Raw genomic sequence first — 19,521 nt, forward strand, 5'->3', positions numbered from 1 at the left:
CCAGCAGTGATCACCATGTCCTGGATAAAAGCCTTGGGGCTTTTCACCGAACTAAGTCCCCAGGAGTTCTAGGGATTATTCTGGATCTGTAAGAGCTCATTTAATGGGACAGGGTGTGTGGACAGGATTCATACAGGGTAGCATTATATATAGACTATCCAAATATGTGGCTCTAAGTAGCTCTATCCATAGGTAAAAGGGTTGTCATTGAGCTTCTAATATAATCCTGATGCATGTTGAGTAGGTGGTTTTTGTATGTTACGTTACATCAGAGTTGCATTATGTGATGAGACAATGAGAAAGAATTGGAGCATATGGCAATCAGTCAGTCAGTCAGTCAGTCAGTTTGTCAGTGAGTCAGTCAGTCAGTCCAACATGATCACTGTGTCTCTTTTGCTTGATAAGTGCAGCTGCATCGCACTTGAAAAAATACTATATTATACTATGGTATAAACCTATAGTATTCAATGTAGTGTTTTTGCAGACTTTACTGTAGTATTTTTGCGGACTATAGTATTTACAGTAGTGTTTTTGCAGACATTACTGTAGTGTTTCTGTTTTATTATCTTTGACATAGAAGTGGTGGCTTTCTCCTTCAGGAAATGTACTGGAGAAATACTAAAATAACACATTTTCCATAACCTGTAGGTATGACTTGGGTCTGAACAGATAACTCAGAGCTTGCTCTTTTCTATAACCTGTAGGGAACACAATATATGGTATATACTTGGCATGTAGGTTTCTCACTTATGGGTGGCACAAATTGCGATATGGGGGAGGGGAATGGGAAGGGTATATGCTAATGAAATACTGTAGTATTTACTATAGTTAAAGTGTTTTGTTTCTGTGGACATTACTGTAGTATTTACTACGGTGTTTTTTGTCTTCTGGATAATACTGTAGTACTTACTATAATATTGTATAGTATACTACAACATTCCATTCTATAGAAAGTACTATACATGATCATGGGACACTACCGTGTGTAGTATAGTATTCTAAAGTATACTACAGTTTCCTATAGAATTCTATATTAAGTACTGTAGTATCATATAGTAAACTGTAGTATTTTCATGTGGGATGGTAGCCGCCATCTTGTTTTCCCCTATTAGGGTCATGTTATGGTGAAGAAGAACAACAACAGTAACATGAGGGGACAGAGCATATTACTGACTGTGGAGAATGTAAAAAAACAGCATTCAGAAGACAATGACCTCAGGTCTGGGCCAACTGGCTCTGACAGCATACTTAACTGTCTGAATTAAAAGAGCAGTAGGTGAGTTCTGATCCACATTGACTGGTTTTATGTATCCACTTAATGTCTCATGGGGTTTGAATAATGAGGCAGGTTAAGAAACACATGCACATGCAAACACACACCACCTTGATGCCGCCAACATCTCAATCCCTCCAACATCATTTGGCAGTGCACTCTGCTTTCCAGAGCAGGGCTGTGAAACCGGGGGGCCGGTTTCACAGCTCATAAAAGCAGATTTGTGAATTTGCTGTGAGCCAGAGTCTGCAGCCACTGTTAAAAAGAGAGGAAAGAAGAGCTTTTATTGTCTGAAGCATTAGAGAGCCGGACCTCTACCAAAATGAAAACAATTATAGTCCCACTCCGTCAGTACTGACAAACACTCTTTCTGCTCTGTGAAATGGCTCCTGGACAATACAGTGGAAACAGAGAAATAAACATTCCTCACCAGAAAGGGTTTATGAGAAAATGTTAACCAGTCGGTAACTAGTGATACGGCTCCCAAAAAAACAGCTACAACTAGAAATAGTGGAAAGAAGTGTTTTTTTTAAGGTGGTTGACAAAAAGTAAAGGCAGAGCACTTTTACTGTGTTCTTCAATATTAACAAGCTACCTCAGAATGTGAAGTCTGTGTGTGTCTGTGGGTACGTGCGTTTTGGGAATTGCACTCAAACCCCAGGAGACTGCAGACAAGCTGTTTTCATTTACATGGAATCGGCCCCTGAAGAGAGCTGTGATGGGGCCAAAATATGTTCCATAACCTCCTCTTCTCCTCCAGGGGAAAAATACAGTATGCTTAACTAAGCCCCATCATACACACAGAGTAGAGAACTGTATGACACACAAAGCAGACTCATCACAGCCCAGTCATTACACACTCCCAGTAGTGCATGATCCGGTACTGGGGTCAGCTTCAACGATGTGAGAAAATAATGAACACACTGTCCATGGCATCCATCTCTTCTGTTGAAGCTAAGACTCTGCTTTTAGAATGTATTAAAGTCCACAAGAATTTCAAAGCATGTCTGCCATCCAAGGGACATTATTGAGAGGATGAAAGAGGGAACGAGAGGGAGGCGAAAGAGGGAAGGAGAGGGAATATCTGATGAAAAAAAAGAGGACATGTCCTGAGAATGGTACTGCAAGCCCATCCAGGGCCAGAGAGCAAGAGAGAGTATCAGTGGAGTTTTATGAAACATCTGGGAGTCATCAGGAATAAAGAGAGTAGAACACTGGACTCAGCTGTTTCACCATGTTCCTCTTTCTCCCTTCCTTCCTCCCTCGCTCTCTGTCTTCGTCGTCTTCACCCTCGATCCTCCCTCTCTCTCTCTCCTCCTTTCCGCCCTGCTTCATATCGACCCAACACCTTCCCATGGGGGCTGGGGGCTTACAGTGACCTTACAGAGTCCGACAGGAAAGGGAAAGAGAGAGGAAGAAAAGAGAGACCGGGGAAGAAAGAGTGAGAGAGAGGAAGAAGAGAGAGAGACCCTGGTATCTCCCAATCCCATTGACCTACACTGAAAGTGTCAAATAACAGGCCATGTTGTTACCAAACCAATAACTAGCCTGCTAATATTGTTGCATTCGCTAAGTCTAGGGGTCTTAGGCCTAGTTAACTGGTCTATAACCTGATTAAAGACTTGATTGTGATTGTGTGTTTTGGACCATTGTCCTTCTGCATGACCCAGTTGCGCTTCAGCTTCAGCTCACAGACAGACGGCCTGAAATTCTCCTGTAAAATTCTCTGATACAGAGCAGAATTCATGCTTCCTTCTATTAAGACAAGTCGTCCAGGTCCTGAGGCAGTAAAGCATCCCCAAACCATCCCACTGCCACCACCATGCTTGACCGTTGGTATGAGGTTCTTACTGTGGAATGCAGTGTTTGGTTTTCGTCAGACATATTGGGACCCATCTCATCCAAAAAGTTGATTCTAGTTTGCCAAAAAGCACCTGGAAGCACCTGGATAATCATCAAGACTCTTGGAAGAATGTTCTATGGACAGATGAGCAAAAATAATTCACTTTTTGGACGACATGGGTCCCATTATGTCTGGCGAAAACCAAACACCGCAATTACTTTTTCACACAGGGGCATTGGATGTTGCATAACTGTTAATAAAATAAGTATGTAATTGTTGTTATTTGTTCACTCAGGTTCCCTTTATCTAATTATTAGGTTTTGGTTGAAGATCTGATAATTCAGTATAAAAAATGTGCAAAAGTAGAGAAAATTAGAAAGGGGGCAAATACTTTTTCACAGCACTGTATGTGAACAATCAGCGAATGTGTTGAATGTACATGGGCCCTGGGAGACCGCAACCTTACCTTGTTCCAGGGCCAGCTCTGTCTCTCTCGACCTCTTGGTTGGCCATTCCAAGCGGATTATTGTTTGTTCAGATGGTGACTAAACATAAATATATACAATAAGGAAACTACAAACAGGCATGCCTAAGCTAAAGATTCAAAACTAAATGAAAGGCCTCATGGCCACCAAACCAACCAGCAGCTTCACGGCTTTACAAGCTGGCACTCTGAGTGACAACCTCCTTAAATTGGCAGCACCTGTCTCCTTATCAACCAGGCTCAGCATTTGGACATTTGCTGCTGCCCCCCAGGGGGAATGGAGTGTGGAAGTGGTAGTGTGCTGTCTAAACTGCCTAACCTATTCCATAACGATGTAAACACACACAAAAACAAACAAAGGAGTTTCAAATTAGCCTACTGGGCTGAACTGTTTGGCACCAAATAGATTAAAATCACACACACTAACATACAAGTACCAGCAGCCATACTTCAAGCTTACCGGCCTTTGCAAAAGCTAATGGAAAAAAGCGGTGTGTGCGCACTCCCCTCTTTGCTGAGTGAGTGGAGCACTTACGAGGTCGTGCCTAAATTACAGCTTCATCTATGGATTGTCGTCACTCGCTGCTCCCTCCTCACCATTAATAATTCAAAGAATCTGCTGTTCGACGTTTATCAGCAGCACATTGCCATAGATGGCTGCAGCGCAGGTCAGTTTATAGTATGTAACTGGAAACATGTCTGTCCTGCTGTTTCCTGTGTGGCAGCGGTCTGATGGTCTGGGCAGCGGGCACGATGTGGACCAAGCCCTGTACCGACACTCAGAGGGTTATGCCAATGTTACACAGCCTGATGGGAGTCAGATATTCAGGGTGGAAGGCATGCAGTGAATGGCTGACTGGGTAGTGAAAACCAAATGGGGAGATTCACTATGATATTCTGTACGGTAATCTGTATAGTGTTATGTTGTGTGCATAGGGTGTTTCAACTTCCTCACATGAAAGCATATGCTTAGAAAGTATTTCACCTCTTGAAAGCTTATTGTACAGAACACATACACCCAACCCGGACACAACGGTTCATGCACACACCGCTCGTGTAATATGCATGAGCGCTCGCACAGAAACGCACACGTCACACGTGAACCACCAAACAAACGCACTGCATAATAAAGCACATTACTGCACTCTCCCCTTTCAGCTGCACTGTTACTGTACATCACACACACACACACACACACACACACACACACACACACACACACACACTTTGGGTGATTCCTCAAAACTAGAACAAAAAAAGAGCTTTGGAGGGAGGATTGTTGACATATATTTAACATTTGTATCGTAAAGCATAATTGAGAAATAATGAATCAAAGTTGGAATATTTCTGCCATTTTGGCTTTACCCAGGCCTCCTTTAAGACTTCATAATGTTTCATCTGTAGATGCTACAAAGCAGAATTTGGTGTCGTGAAGCTTTACCACTTGCTCTGTAATATGAGTACTATTTTGATTTCAATAACACATTTTCTTACATTCATTTATACATTTTGAAAAATATAAACCTGAATATTGAAAATATAAACATTTGGTGTTGCAAATGTTTCAATATATTGTTGAACATAATATACTCTGAGGATCTCTTCTAGTTTTAAAGTTATGGCCCATTTTATACAGGGAAATTGGCATAGTAGGCAATGTAACCAATCACAGCCCTCCTTTTACTTGTATCATTGCACATCCTGCTAATCCACAGCAGAAGGCGACCATTTTGAATCATTTTCATGCGGTAAAGCTTCATATGACATACATTTGTGCTTTGTAGCACCTACAGATGAAACGTTATGGAGTATTAAAGGAGGCCTGGGTATGGCCAGAATGTGACAAATAGTCCAACTTCAATTATGCTTTAAAGATACTACTAATGTCAAATATATGTCCACAATCCTTCCTCCAAATGACCCTTTTATTGATTAAATGTCATGAATTCTTTTTTGTTCGAGTTTCGTGAGGAACCGCTCCTTCAGAGTTTTAAACATGACTAAGGCACGGTACTGTGGATCAACTCTCTGCTGTATGTCAAAACAGAATTAGCTTCAACTGGCATGTTATTCATAACACTTTAGTGTCATTGACAGCTATTCTACTAGGTGATTCAATACTCATCTATTGGTAAAGCTAACATTACAAATGATGTACCAAATATGTTTGCAGGTGTGCCCACCATGGAAGGTTTCTTTGAATGGGAATTTGGACTGGATTAGGAGCCAATAGGCCAATCAGAATCGTATGTACAGTATACTGGCAGGAAATGGGCCAATCAGAATCGTATGTAGGGACAGGAAATGTGCTCCGGAGCCTGTGGACCATGGCCAGATGATGTGTTTTATAACACACTGCTCTCGGCTCCCTTCTCTCTCTAGGGAAAGGCTGGGTCCCTGGGATAAGGCAGCTCACAGACCACGTACATCAATTCCTTAACTAACCACAGGGCTGGCTGGGGGTTAGCTAGACTTAGGCCCAGAGCAGTGTCACGCTCACACACATGCACACGCAGGCTTGGTCATTGTCACAAGACACTGATCTCAGAGGGAGGAGCATGCAAAATGCCAAACACACACACAAATATTGACATTAAGCCATTTGAGAGAAAATGCACCAATGACCTGCTGAATATAAAAACTAATCAAAGATAAAGCACAGGTCAAAAATAGCCCAGGAGACACAATGGTGATTACAAGGCGGTCTCTTTTTACCCCAAAGACATGACAACGCTCTCAAGAAAGAGCAGTAGATAGTTCCTGCCCATGTAAGCATCTGAGGTGAGCACTTAAACTCAGCATTGCTGGCAGACAATCACTGGCAACGCCTGTCATCTGTGATGTACTCACACACACACACACACACACACACACACACAACTGTATCAAAAGGCCTTCCTCGCTCTCTCCTCCCTCCCTTCAGTCTCATGGTCCTATCAGCATCACTGGCAGTCTCAGCCAATCAACATGCAGGAGACTCACTGAGCATATCCGTATAGATCACTCAGCAGGCAGAATTCCCCTATCATCATGTGACGCACACACAGGAAGACACAAACACACACACACACAAAATGATAGGCAGATTATTAGATTCACCTATGATATCATGAGTGAGTCAGTCAAACCAAAGGGATGTTATTAGCAGTATCTGAAGGGAAAAGAGCAGGCAGACATTCATGTCTACAGGGGAGACTTAGTTAAAGAGCATTACGCTAATGATCTACGATATAAATAAACTTTGGATAAAGTCTATGTACAGTACATACACTGCCACAGGCAACACTCAGATACCATCCAGCAACAACCCTTCAGGGTTTTATGTCTCTGAGATACACTGAACAAAAATATAAACGCAACATGTAAAGTGTTGGTCCCATGATTCATGCCCAAAAGATCCCTGAAATGTTCCATATGCACAAAAAGCTTATTTAGTTAACATTTTGTGTGCCAATTTGTTTACATCCCTCTTAGTGAGCATTTCTCCTTTGCCAAGATAATATATCAAGAACCTGATTAAACCCCATGATCACCTTGTGCTGGGAACAATAAAAGGCCACTCTAAAATGTGCCGTTTTGTCACACAACACAATGCCACAGATGTCTCAAGTTTTGCCTCAAGTTTTGAGGGAGCGTGCAATTGGCATGCTGACTACAGGAATGTCCACCAGAGTTGTTGCCAGAGAATTGAATGTAAATGTTTCCACCATAAGCCGCCTCCAACAACGTTTTAGAGAATTTGGCCGTACTTCCAACCGGCCTCATAATCGCAGACCACGTGTAACCACGCCAGCCCAGGACCAGCCCAGGACCTCCATATGTGTACGACAGCGTGTTCCAGTTCCCGCCAATATCCAGAAACTTCACACAGCCATTGAAGAGGAGTGGGACAACATTCCACAGGCCACAATCAACAGCCTGATCAACTCTATGCGAACGAGATGTGTTGTGCTGCATGAGGCAAATGGTGGTCACACCAGATACTGACTGGTTTTCTGACTGTTTTTTTTTAAGGTATCTGTGACCAACAGATGCATATCTGTATTCCCAGTCATGTGAAATCCATATATTAGGGCCTAATGAATTTATTTCAATTGACTGATTTCCTCAGTAAAATCTCTGAAATTGTGTAGATCCCTTATGCCCTTTCAAAACATCAGACACACACGTGAACGCTTTCACTCACTGACTCAGACACACGCATATGGGCATGCATTCACATAGGCACGGGCGCGCGCGCACACACACACTTTCTTCCCACCACATCTGTTTTTCCTGATGCATCTAATAATAATAATGATGGTGTGTTATGGAGATGCACCAAGCGGAATGTCCTGTCAGCAGTTGGACTCATTCAAAGTGACATACATTCCCAATTATTTATCCGACAACTGCCTTAATACATTCACTCTGCGGTCGTCTCCCTGTCCTCACTGGCTGACCGGTTTTCCCTTTGCATCCAAAAGCTTACTTCACACATTCCTTGGATTGTGGGCTTAATAACACACACACACACAGTGCAAGAGAGAGCTATGCATGATACCAAGGCCTATCTTCTTCTAAAGGCAGTGGTTTACTGTTTTAATAAATCACTAGAGCCATACCCTTTGGATGGGGCAAACGCACGACATACTGAAACAGATATTCAGAATCTGAATAAATGGGTTTATTAATGAGAAGAGTTTAAAGAGTTCATGGGTCATATGAGACTCCTTCTGTTAACAACATTTACCGTGCCAACCCCAGATGACAATTTTCTCTTTCTGCAATCATCCACTTTTCGGATTCACATTATAATATGACAAATCCTTAGAACCCTGAACTTCCTAAAATGTAGTAGCTCATGTTCCTCTTGTATAGAGCTCACACAATTCCCTACTGTTCAAAGAATACAATAGGTCATTTATTTTCCATTTAATTAGAACAGAAATACGCATTCTGCCTTTTCCCCAACCCCGGGAGCATGATGGACATGCATTTCTATTCTTCATAATATATCTGACTGTTCTGTTCCGTTCTGTTACATCCTGTAATATTGCAAAGCTCTTGAGCGCGACCCTAGATCTTCCTGACCCTAGATCTTCCTCTCAGACGAGGTGGACGTGGGCCACGTCTCACATGTGTTTCCTGGACGGGTGTTGGAACCTCCCTCTCTGTAGCGTTGTTTAATGTTTTGGTTGGGCACACCTCTCTGAACTGGTTCTTCTCTTCCTTTGACATTTCTAAATTCTACCTTTACGGCAATTTATCAGGTATGCTTCAAGACACCGAATGAGTGACCCTATTTGAACAATGTTCTGTGTTCTGACGAAGGACAGGAGTTACATCAACTCTCAGACACCTAGTGAATTTATAGTATTAGTAGTTCACTTCACTTCTGAAAATGAAGGAAACACCTTTCTAATAATATAGGCGTTTTCTAGTACATGGCACCTATACATGTTTATCTTCACTGTAGCCAGGGGCGCAACTTCGGTTTTAGAAGTGGGGGGACATTTTTTTTAAATCCAGTTAGATAAACAATCCAAACAGCCTACCCAACTGCTTGGAGGAGTCTGTGTGGTCCTAAAGCACACCGTTGCCTCATTTTGTATCACATTCCAATTATAAAACTGGGGGGGACAACTATTACATTTCAGAATGTGGGGGGGACATGTCCCCAGTGAAAGTTGCGCCCCTGCTGTAGGCTACCAAGCTATAGAGCTTTCACCACCAGCACTATATAGGGAATAAATAGTGGGCTTTGGTGATGGGAACTTTTAAGTCCTACATTTGTCTTAGAGAACGCCGGTGGTGGGTGGTAGGTTGTGTGTTGATGTCCTATACATTTGTCATATGTTTAGTTTTGTAGCCATAACTCCATGGATAATGTACATGTTAGAATAAACATAACACATTACGATCATTAGTCATTAGATTACCATGGTTTGGAAACATATAAAATCAAATGCATTTGTCACATGCGCCGAATACAACAGGTGTAGGACCTTACAGTGAAATGCTTACTTACAAGCCCTTAACCAACAATGCAGTTTTATTAAGAAAAATAATTGTTAAGTAAAAAAGAGAAGTAAAAAATAACTAATAGTTAGAGAGCAGCAGTAAAATACCAGTAGCGAGGCTATATACAGGAGGTACCGGTAGAGAGTCAACGTGCGGGGGCACCGGTTAGTCGAGGTAATTGAGGTAATATGTACTTGTAGGTAGAGTTATTAAAGTGACTATGCATAGATGATAACCAGAGAGTAGCAGCAGCGTAAAGGGGAGGGGGGGTAATGCAGATAGTCTGGGTAGGCATTTGAATAGCTGTTCAGAAGTCTTATGGCTTGGGGGTAGAAGGTATTAAGAAGCCTTTTGGACATAGACTTGGCGCTCCGATATCGCTTGCCATGCGGTAGCAGAGAGAACAGTCTATGACTAGGGTGGCTGGGGTCTTTGACAATTTTTAGGGCCTTCCTTTGACATGGCCTGGTATAGAGGTCCTGGATGCCAGGAAGCTTGGCCCCAGTGATGTACTGGGTCGTTCGCACTACCCTCTGTAGTGCCTTGCGGTCGGAGGCCGAGTCGTTGCCATACCAGGGAGTAATGCAACCGGTCAGGATGCTCTCAATGGTGCAGCTGTAGAACTTTTTGAGGATCTGAGGGCCCGTGCAAAATCCTTTGAGTTTCCTGAGGGGTAATAGGCTTTGTCGTGCCCTCTTCACGACTGTCTTGGTGTGTTTGGATCATGATAGTATGTTGGTGATGTGGACACCAAGGAACTTGACGCTCTCAACCTGCTCCACTACAGGCCCGTCGATTAGAATGGAGGCGTGCTCAGTCCTACTTTTCCTGTAGTCAACAATCATCTCCTATGTCTTGATCACGTTGAGGGAGAGGATGTTATCCTGGCACCACACGGCCAGGTCTCTGACCTCCTCCCTATAGGCTGTCTCATCGTTGTCAGTGATCAGGCCTACACAGTACCACTGTTGTGTCGTAAGTCATTTAGCTAGTCTGGTAGGCTCGTGTCACTGGGAAGCTCATGGCTGTGCTTCCATTTGTAGTCTGTAATAGTTTGCAAGCCCTGCCACATCCGACAAGCTTCGGAGCCGGTGTAGTACAATTCAATCTTAGTCCTGTATTGACGCTTTTCCTGTTTGATGGTTTGTCTGAGGGCATAGCAGGATTTCTTATAAGCGTCCGGGTTAAAGTCCTGCTCCTTGAAAGCGGCAGCTCTACCCTTTAGCTCAGTGTGGATGTTGCCTCTAATCCATGGTTTCTGGTTGGGGTAAGTACGTACTGTCACTGTGGGGACGACGTCATCGATGAACTTATTGATGAAGCCAGTGACTGATATGGTGTACTCCTCAATGCCATCAGAAGAATCCCTGGAACATATTCCATTCTGTGCTAGCAAAACTTAGTAGCAAAACATAGCTTAGCATCTGCTTCATCTGACCTCTTCTTCATTGATTGAGTCACTGGTGCTTCCTGCATTAGTTTTTGCTTGTAAGCAGGTATCATGGGGATAGAATTATGGTCAGATTTGCCAGATGGAGGGCGAGGGAGAGCTTTATACGCGTCTCTGTGTGTGGAGTTTAGTTGGTCTAGAGTTTTTTTCCCCTCTGGTTGCACATTTAACATGCTGGTAGAAATTAGGATAAAACGGATTTAAGTTTCCCTGCATTAAAGTCCCCGGCCACTAGGAGTGCCACCTCTGGATGAATGTTTTCCTGTTTGCTTATGGCCTTATACTGCTCATTGAGTGCGGACTTCGTGCCAGCATCGGTTTGTGGTGGTAGGTAGACAGCTACGAAGAAAACTCTTGAAATAGTGTGGTCTACAGCTTTTCATGAGATACTCTGTAGACCACACTATTTACCAAGAGAGTTTTCATCTATATTTCAGGAGACTACTTGGTCTACCGTTGACATTGTGGCCTGTAAAGGCCGTCACAAACATGCTTGTGTGTTTGTGTACAAGGCCTCGGTCCCACCGAATACTTCAGGGTTCGATTGCTCAGATCACTCTCTGGCACTCCACAGGCGTACAAATGTAAATACTAAATTCTGAAAGGTCTTCATTCCCCTAAGGGCAACTGGGGAGCAAGACGGATGGAGAAAAAGAGCACACACACTCTCTCACAAACACACACAAGTTAGTAACACTGGTCCAGAAGCCTGGGGCCCTCAGCTGGATGAGGAAATGTCTCCCACATGTCCAAATGAACTTCACCTGTTCCTGTTGTTCTATTCTCTCGAAGCTATAAACACAACACTACCAAGTCAGCAGGAGTGTACTGTACAGTACAGGCAGTGTGCCACCATAGTAATCAACAGCATGCTATGGCAAAGTAGAGGATAATGAAGTTAATGCCTCCAAATGCTCCTAAGTGATATCATCATCAACAGGATAGTGTACATTCATGCTAAAAGAAGCCAGAAAATGACAAGGAGCTCATCTGTTTGGATGAGCAACAAGAAGCAGACATCATTGGATGGAGAAAAGGGCAAGGATTCAGAAGACAGACTCAGAGGAAGGAATCAGAGGCTGTAGTAGGGAGAAGAGACTCCACTAAACCAGTTAATGACATACACAGCTTACACATCACTTTGACCCCTCATCCGTGGACCAGAAGGGATTTGGTGATCTGCAGTGCCAGAGCCTGAAATGAACTAAACAACTAGAACTGATATTCCAGAATATCCAGCCAAATGCTTTATACCAGGATAGAGAAAATCAAACATTGAAGTTGGAAGGGTAAGCAGGCAATGCTTCATGCCAAATATTGCTGTCAATCGATCTTTATATAATAAAATGATGGGGTATTAGTCATTTGACTGATGGGGAAAATCCTTGTTCGGGAGCAAAGCATTTACTAATCAGCTGTATGTATGTGTGTGTGTGTATATACCCAGAAGATTTGTAATGCACACTCGGAAGTATGTGCTTACTAGACTACGAACCGAACGCAGGGACATGAGTCACGAGTGAGCAACTCTGATTTAATCCACAAAGTAAAGAGGGCACAGAAAATGAACCGCTATTTGGAGAAGCTATTGAATATGTAACAATCAGTCAGCCTGCCTGCACCTCCTCTGGCTGGGGAGAACTCTCCGCTTTTCAACCACTCCATTTTCAATTAGTCTCCTTTTATTCAGGTCATTTGTTGTGTGACAGTGTGTGCGTCCCAAATGGAACCCTATTAAATACATTAAATACATCAGAGCCCTATAGGCTGTGGTCAAGGGTAGTGGACTATATAGGGAATAGGGTGCCATTTGTGATGCAGCAGTGACTGTCTGGGACTGGGGCGAGGAGCAGGAATGTGGAGTACAAGGATGAAAAGATTACTAGCAGTGGTGTAAAGTACTTGAGTAAAAATACTTTAAAGTACTGCTTAAGTCGTTTTTTGGGGGTATCTGTACTTTACTTTATTGCCAACTTTTACTTCACTACATTCCGAAAGAAAATAATGTACTTTTCACTCCATACTTTTTCCCTGACACCCAAAAGTACTCATTACATTTTGACAGGGAAACGGTCTAATTCACACACTTATCAAGAGAACATCCCTGGTCATTTCTACTGCCTCTGATCTGGTGGACTCACTAAACACAAATGCTTCGTTTGTAAATTATGCCTGAGTGTTGGAGTGTGTCCCTGGCTATCCGTCAATAAAAATTCAAAAATTATTGTGCCGTCTGTTTTGCTTAATATACAGAATTTGAAATGGTTTATACCTTAACTTTTGATACTTGAGTACATTTTAGCAGTTCCATTTACTGTTAATACTTAAGTACATTTAAAACCAAATACTTTGACTTTTACTCAAGTAGTATTTTACTGGGTGACTTTCACTTTTACTTGAGTAATTTTCTATTAAAGGTATCTTTACTTTTACTCAAGTATGACAATTGAGTACTTTTTCCAATATTGTCAATAATTAACATTTCAATAACTTTAGATGGCAAATAACAGAATGAGATGGGGTTGAATTACCAAGAGAAAACATGAGAACTTGGGGAACAAACAGATTAAGCCAAGTAACCATATCCCCCTCTCTCTGTCCATATTATACTCTTCTGTGGCTCTGTCTGTGTGAGACATTGTGTTGGGAAAAATAAAATAGACTGGAATATTATCCACATAACATGGATATGCAATAAGCAGAAATCTAAGGTCTGACTTGGTTGTATCCAAATGCCCTTATACTGAGGGCTGCTAACAGGCCCTTATGCTGAGGGCTGCTAACAGGCCCTTATGCTGAGGGCTGCTAACAGGCCCTTATGCTGAGGGCTGCTAACAGGCCCTTATGCTGAGGGCTGCTAACAGGCCCTTATGCTGAGGGCTGCTAACAGGCCCTTATGCTGAGGGCTGCTAACAGGCCCTTATGCTGAGGGCTGCTAACAAGCCCTTATGCTGAGGGCTGCTAACAAGCCCTTATGCTGAGGGCTGCTAACAAGCCCTTATGCTGAGGGCTGCTAACAAGCCCTTATGCTGAGGGCTGCTAACAAGCCCTTATGCTGAGGGCTGCTAACAAGCCCTTATGCTGAAGGCTGCTAACAAGCCCTTGTACTGAGGGCTAATAACAAGCAGTGTTCAGTGTGGTTAACCAACCGTTTAGTGTGGTTTACCTACAGTTCAGTGTGGTTAACCAACGGTTCAGTGTGGTTAACCAACGGTTCAGTGTGGTTAACCAACGGTTCAGTGTGGTTAACCAACGGTTCAGTGTGGTTAACTTACAGTTTAGTGTGGTTAACCTACGGTTCAGTGTGGTTAACCAACGGTTCAGTGTGGTTAACCAACGGTTCAGTGTGGTTAACCTACGGTTCAGTGTGGTTAACTTACAGTTTAGTGTGGTTAACCAACGGTTCAGTGTGGTTAACCAACGGTTCAGTGTGGTTAACCAACGGTTCAGTGTGGTTAACCAACGGTTCAGTGTGGTTAACCAACGGTTCAGTGTGGTTAACCAACGGTTCAGTGTGGTTAACCTACGGTTCAGTGTGGTTAACTTACAGTTTAGTGTGGTTAACCTACGGTTCAGTGCGGTGTTTAACTATTCTTGTGGGGACTTGAACAAAAAATTTGACCAACTGGGGGCATTTTGTTAGTCCCCACGAGATCAAATGCTATTTCTAGGAGGTTTAGGGTTAAGGTTTTGACTGTGTGTCTGTGTGTGTGAGACACATCAGGCTAGCTCTCACAAATGGTGATCATGTCCCTGTGAGAGAAGAACTCTCAGCAGAATTTCTCCTGGGAGGCTGGGGGATTGTACTGAAGACAACAAGTCATTAATCAATGTGTAGTCACCTCTAAGTCTGCTCCACTCCACACAGAGGGAACGGTAACTCCTAGCAGACAGACTGAGTCATGGTAGGAATGACCACACAGGACGGGAGAGAGAGGGGATAATCAGTGGGGAACCAGCCTGGTGAACAGACTGGACCACCACAGACCTGGGTTCAAATAGTATTTGCTTTCTTTTAAATACTTTCTGACCGTTTGATTGAGAATGCCTGGAACGCATATGAGCAGGGTGGTGTGGAGGAGAAGAGAAGCACCCATCGCTCCTCTACTGACTATACAGTTCACATTACACCTTCCATAGATCTAGGCCTATAGCCTAAAATCGCGGTAGCCGCGGTAAAGACCGGTTAGCGCTGTGCAGCATTGTTTCGTTTGGTCAAATGTTAAAAACATCTTATCAATAAATGATACACACAAAGCCTGATCAACTCCAGATATGTAGTACTGTTCCAAAGATATTGTCTATCATGAACTAGCATCTTGTCTGTTGTTTGAGCTTCTTTCTTCAGGACAGAGTGGTGGAGTACAGCAAGCTGCAGGAGGTAGGGCCGATGAAGAGCTGCAGGAGGAAGGGCCAATGAAGAGCTGCAGGATGTAAGGCCGATGCAGAGCAAATGTGTGTGCCTGAGTCAGCACATTTTGACGCATTACTCTCTTTTTGCTTTAGAAATTATTCTGCCAGTGATAAAATATTATGCTCAGCCTTTTTATACGGAATAAATAATTGAATGGAATCTCGTAGGTCGTCAGTGCTATCCTTTCAAGACTGAGGCCCTAGGTCTCTTTTGTACAGGTGGGGTTTGAACTTTTAGGACTATTCTATTGCTTTCATTGTGCAAGGCAAGTTCAATCAAGCATAGCTAAAGTATTTTAAAACAAATAGTATATGAACCCAGGTCTGTGGACCACATAAGGCTTTAGGACTGGACAGACCAAAGTCAAATATACATGTAGCTTATTATGGTAGAGATGAGAAGTGCTGGGCATGTGTACAGCTAGCAACATATAAACTCAGCAAAAAAAGAAACGTCCTCCCACTGTCAACTGCGTTTTTTTTCCAGAAAACTTAACATGTGTAAATATTTGTATGAACATAAGATACAACAGACAAACTGAACAAGTTCCACAGACATGTGACTAACAGAAATGGAATAATGTGTCCCTGAACAAAGGGGGTTCAAAATCAAAAGTAACAGTCAGTATCTGGTGTGGCCACCAGCTGCAGTAAGTACTGCAGTGCATCTCCTCCTCATGGACTGCACCAGATTTGACAGTTCTTGCTGTGAGATGTTACCCTATTCTTCCACCAAGACACCTGCAAGTTCCCGGACATTTTTTGGGGGAATGGCCCTAGCCCTCACTCTCCGATCCAACAGGTCCCAGACATGCTCAATGGGATTGAGATCCGGGGTCTTCGCTGGCCATGGCAGAACACTGATATTCCTGTCTTGCAGGAAATCACGCACAGAATGAGCAGTATGGCTGGTGGAATTGTCATGCTGGAGGGTCATGTCAGGATGAGCCTGCAGGAAGGGTACCACATGAGGGAGGAGGATGTCTTCCCTGTAACGCACAGCATTGAGATTGCCTGCAATGACAACAAACTCAGTCCAATGATGCTGTGACACACCGCCCCAGACCACAACGGACCCTCCATCTCCAAATCGATTCCCGCTCCAGAGTACAGGCCTCAGTGTAACGCTCATTCCTTCAATGATAAACGTGAATCCGACCATCACCCCTGGTGAGACAAAACCACGACTCGTCAGTGAAGAGCACTTTTTGCCAGTCTGGTCCAGCGACTGTGGGTTTATGCACATAGGCGACGTTGTTGCCGGTGATGTCTGGTGTGGACCTGCCTTACAACAGGCCTACAAGCCCTCAGTCCAGCCTCAGCCTATTGCGGACAGTCTGAGCACTGATGGAGGGATTGTGCGTTCCTGGTGTAACTTGGGCAGTTGTTGTTGCCATCCTGTACCTGTCCAGCAGGTGTGATGTTCGGATGTACCGATCCTGTGCAGGTGTTGTTACACATGGTCTGCCACTGCGAGGACGATCAGCTGTCCGTCCTGTCTTCCTGTAACGCTGTCTTAGGCGTCTCACAGTACGGACATTGCAATTTATTGCCCTGGCCACATCTGCAGTCCTCATGCCTCCTTGCAGCAGGCACGTTCATGCAGATGAGCAGGGATCCTGGGCATCTTTCTTTTGCTGTTTTTCAGAGTCAGTAGAAAGGCCTCTTTAGTGTCCTAAGTTTTCATAACTGTGACCTTAATTGCCTACCGTCTGTAAGCTGTTAGTGTCTTAACGACCATTCCACAGGTGCATGTTCATTAATTATTTATGGTTCATTGAACAAGCATGGGAAACTGTGTTTAAATCCTTTACAATGAAGATCTATGAAGTTATTTGGATTTTTACGAATTATCTTTGAAAGACAGGGTCCTAAAAAGGGAGGTTTATTTTTTTGCTGAGTTTGCATGTGTACAGCTAGTACATACACTCTATATGTATACACTGAGCGTACAAAACATTAAGAACACCTTCCTAATATTGAGTTGCACCCCCACTCCCTTTTGTCCTCAGAACAGCCTCAATTCGTCGGGGCATTGAAACTGTTGAGTGTGAAAAACCCAGCAGCGTTGCAGTTCTTGACACAAACCGGTGCGTGTGCACCCTGTTCAAAAGCATTTAAATCTTTTGTATTGCCCATTCACCCACTGAATGGCTCACATACATAATCCATGTCTCAATTGTATCAAGGCTTAAAAATCCTTCTTTAACCGGTCTCCTACCCTTCACCTACACTGGTTGAAGTGGATTTAACAAGTGACATCAATAAGGGATCATAGCTTTCACCTGACACCTGGGCCTCTATGTCATGGAAAAAGCAGGTTTTCCTAATGTTTTGTACACTGTGTATATTATACGTCTTCCAAATCCTGTCCAAACAAGCATCAATCCATATCTCCAACTTCATGCAAAGGTGGAGCCGGTTATGTTTGTTGTACATGCATATTTTTACAGTAAAAGAAAATGACCACATGGGCGTATGAGGGGCGTCGGCAAACTCACAAGACAGAAAACATTCTCATTTTCTATATGTTTATTATGAGTCAAGTGATGAGAAACTCACAACCCCAGTATAGAGCCACCTCTGGGAATTGTGGGAAATCCATGATGTCAATCATGACCACATTCTCATTGTTGGAGGACAGCTAGCTATAATCTGTGAGGCCCCCAGGAAAGATGCAGTTATAAGATGTGTCAAGCTATAAGTGAAACCCTGTGGGTTGTTTCCCATGTTAACCTTGCCACAAACATTCGCTCTGTTTATTTGGAGTGGTTAACAGCTATAGAGCCACTTTTCCAAGTTCCTTTTTTAACTATGGGAGAGTTACAAACAGTCTGCCTTCCATAGGGGAATAGTTTGAGAGAATCTGATTTAAAAGGGAGAACGTTTTTATGAGATTTCTTTTAACACAATCGCTAAACGACACAATGTTCTTGGACTGTATTGCGTTAAGATGGCCAAATCCAAATTAGCTGCCTACCCAAAAATCATGATTTATGAGCAGCTGGCTAATCAGATCCAATCTGCTGGATAAATCACAGAGCTTGTGAATCTTATGTAAAAAATACCCCTAATGATCAAATCCCAAAGATAATGAATTTGTATGTGTGCGGGCAACATGCGTGTGTATGCATGTACAGTTGGAGTCGGAAGTTTACATACACTTAGGTTGGTGTCATTAAAACTCGTTTTTCAACCACTCCACAAATGTCTTGTTAACAAACTATAGTTTTGGCAAGTCGGTTAGGACATCTACTTTGTGCATGACAAGTCATTTTTCCAACAATTGTTTACAGACAGATTATTTCACTTATAATTCACTGTATCACAATTCCAGTGGGTCAGAAGTTTCCATACACTAAGTTAAATGTGCCTTTAAACAGCTTGGAAAATTCCAGATAATGTCATCACTTTAGAATCTTCTGATAGGCTAATTGACATCATTTGAGTCAATTGAAGGTGTACCTGTGAATGTACTTCAAGGCCTACCTTCAAACTCAGTGCCTCTTTGCTTGACATCATGGGAAAATCTAAAGAAATCAGCCAAGACCCCAGAAAACAATTGTAGACCTCCACAAGTCTGGTTCATCCTTGGGAGCAATTTCCAAACACCTGTACAAACAATAGTACTCACGTATAAACACCATGGGACCACGCAGCCGTCATTCCGCTCAGGAAGGAGATGGGTTCTGGCTCCTAGAGATGAACGTACTTTTGTGCGAAAAGTGCAAATCAATCCCAGAACAACAGTAAAGGACCTTGTGAAGATGCTGGAGGAAACAGGTACAAAAGTATCTATATCCACAGTAAAACGAGTCCTATATCGACATAACCTGAAAGGCTGCTCAGCAAGGAAGAAGCCACTGCTCCAAAACCGACTACGGTTTGCAACTACACATGGGGACAAAGATGGCACTTTTTGGAGAAATGTCCTCTGGTCTGATGAAACAAAAATAGAACTGTTTGGCCATAATGACCATCATTATGTTTGGAGGAAAAAGGGGGAGGTTTGCAAGCCAAAGATATTTTCAATGAGTGTTGATGAAATTAGTCGG

Source organism: Salmo trutta, chromosome 8 (assembly GCF_901001165.1).
Source record: "Salmo trutta chromosome 8, fSalTru1.1, whole genome shotgun sequence".
Classification (NCBI taxonomy): domain Eukaryota; kingdom Metazoa; phylum Chordata; class Actinopteri; order Salmoniformes; family Salmonidae; genus Salmo; species Salmo trutta.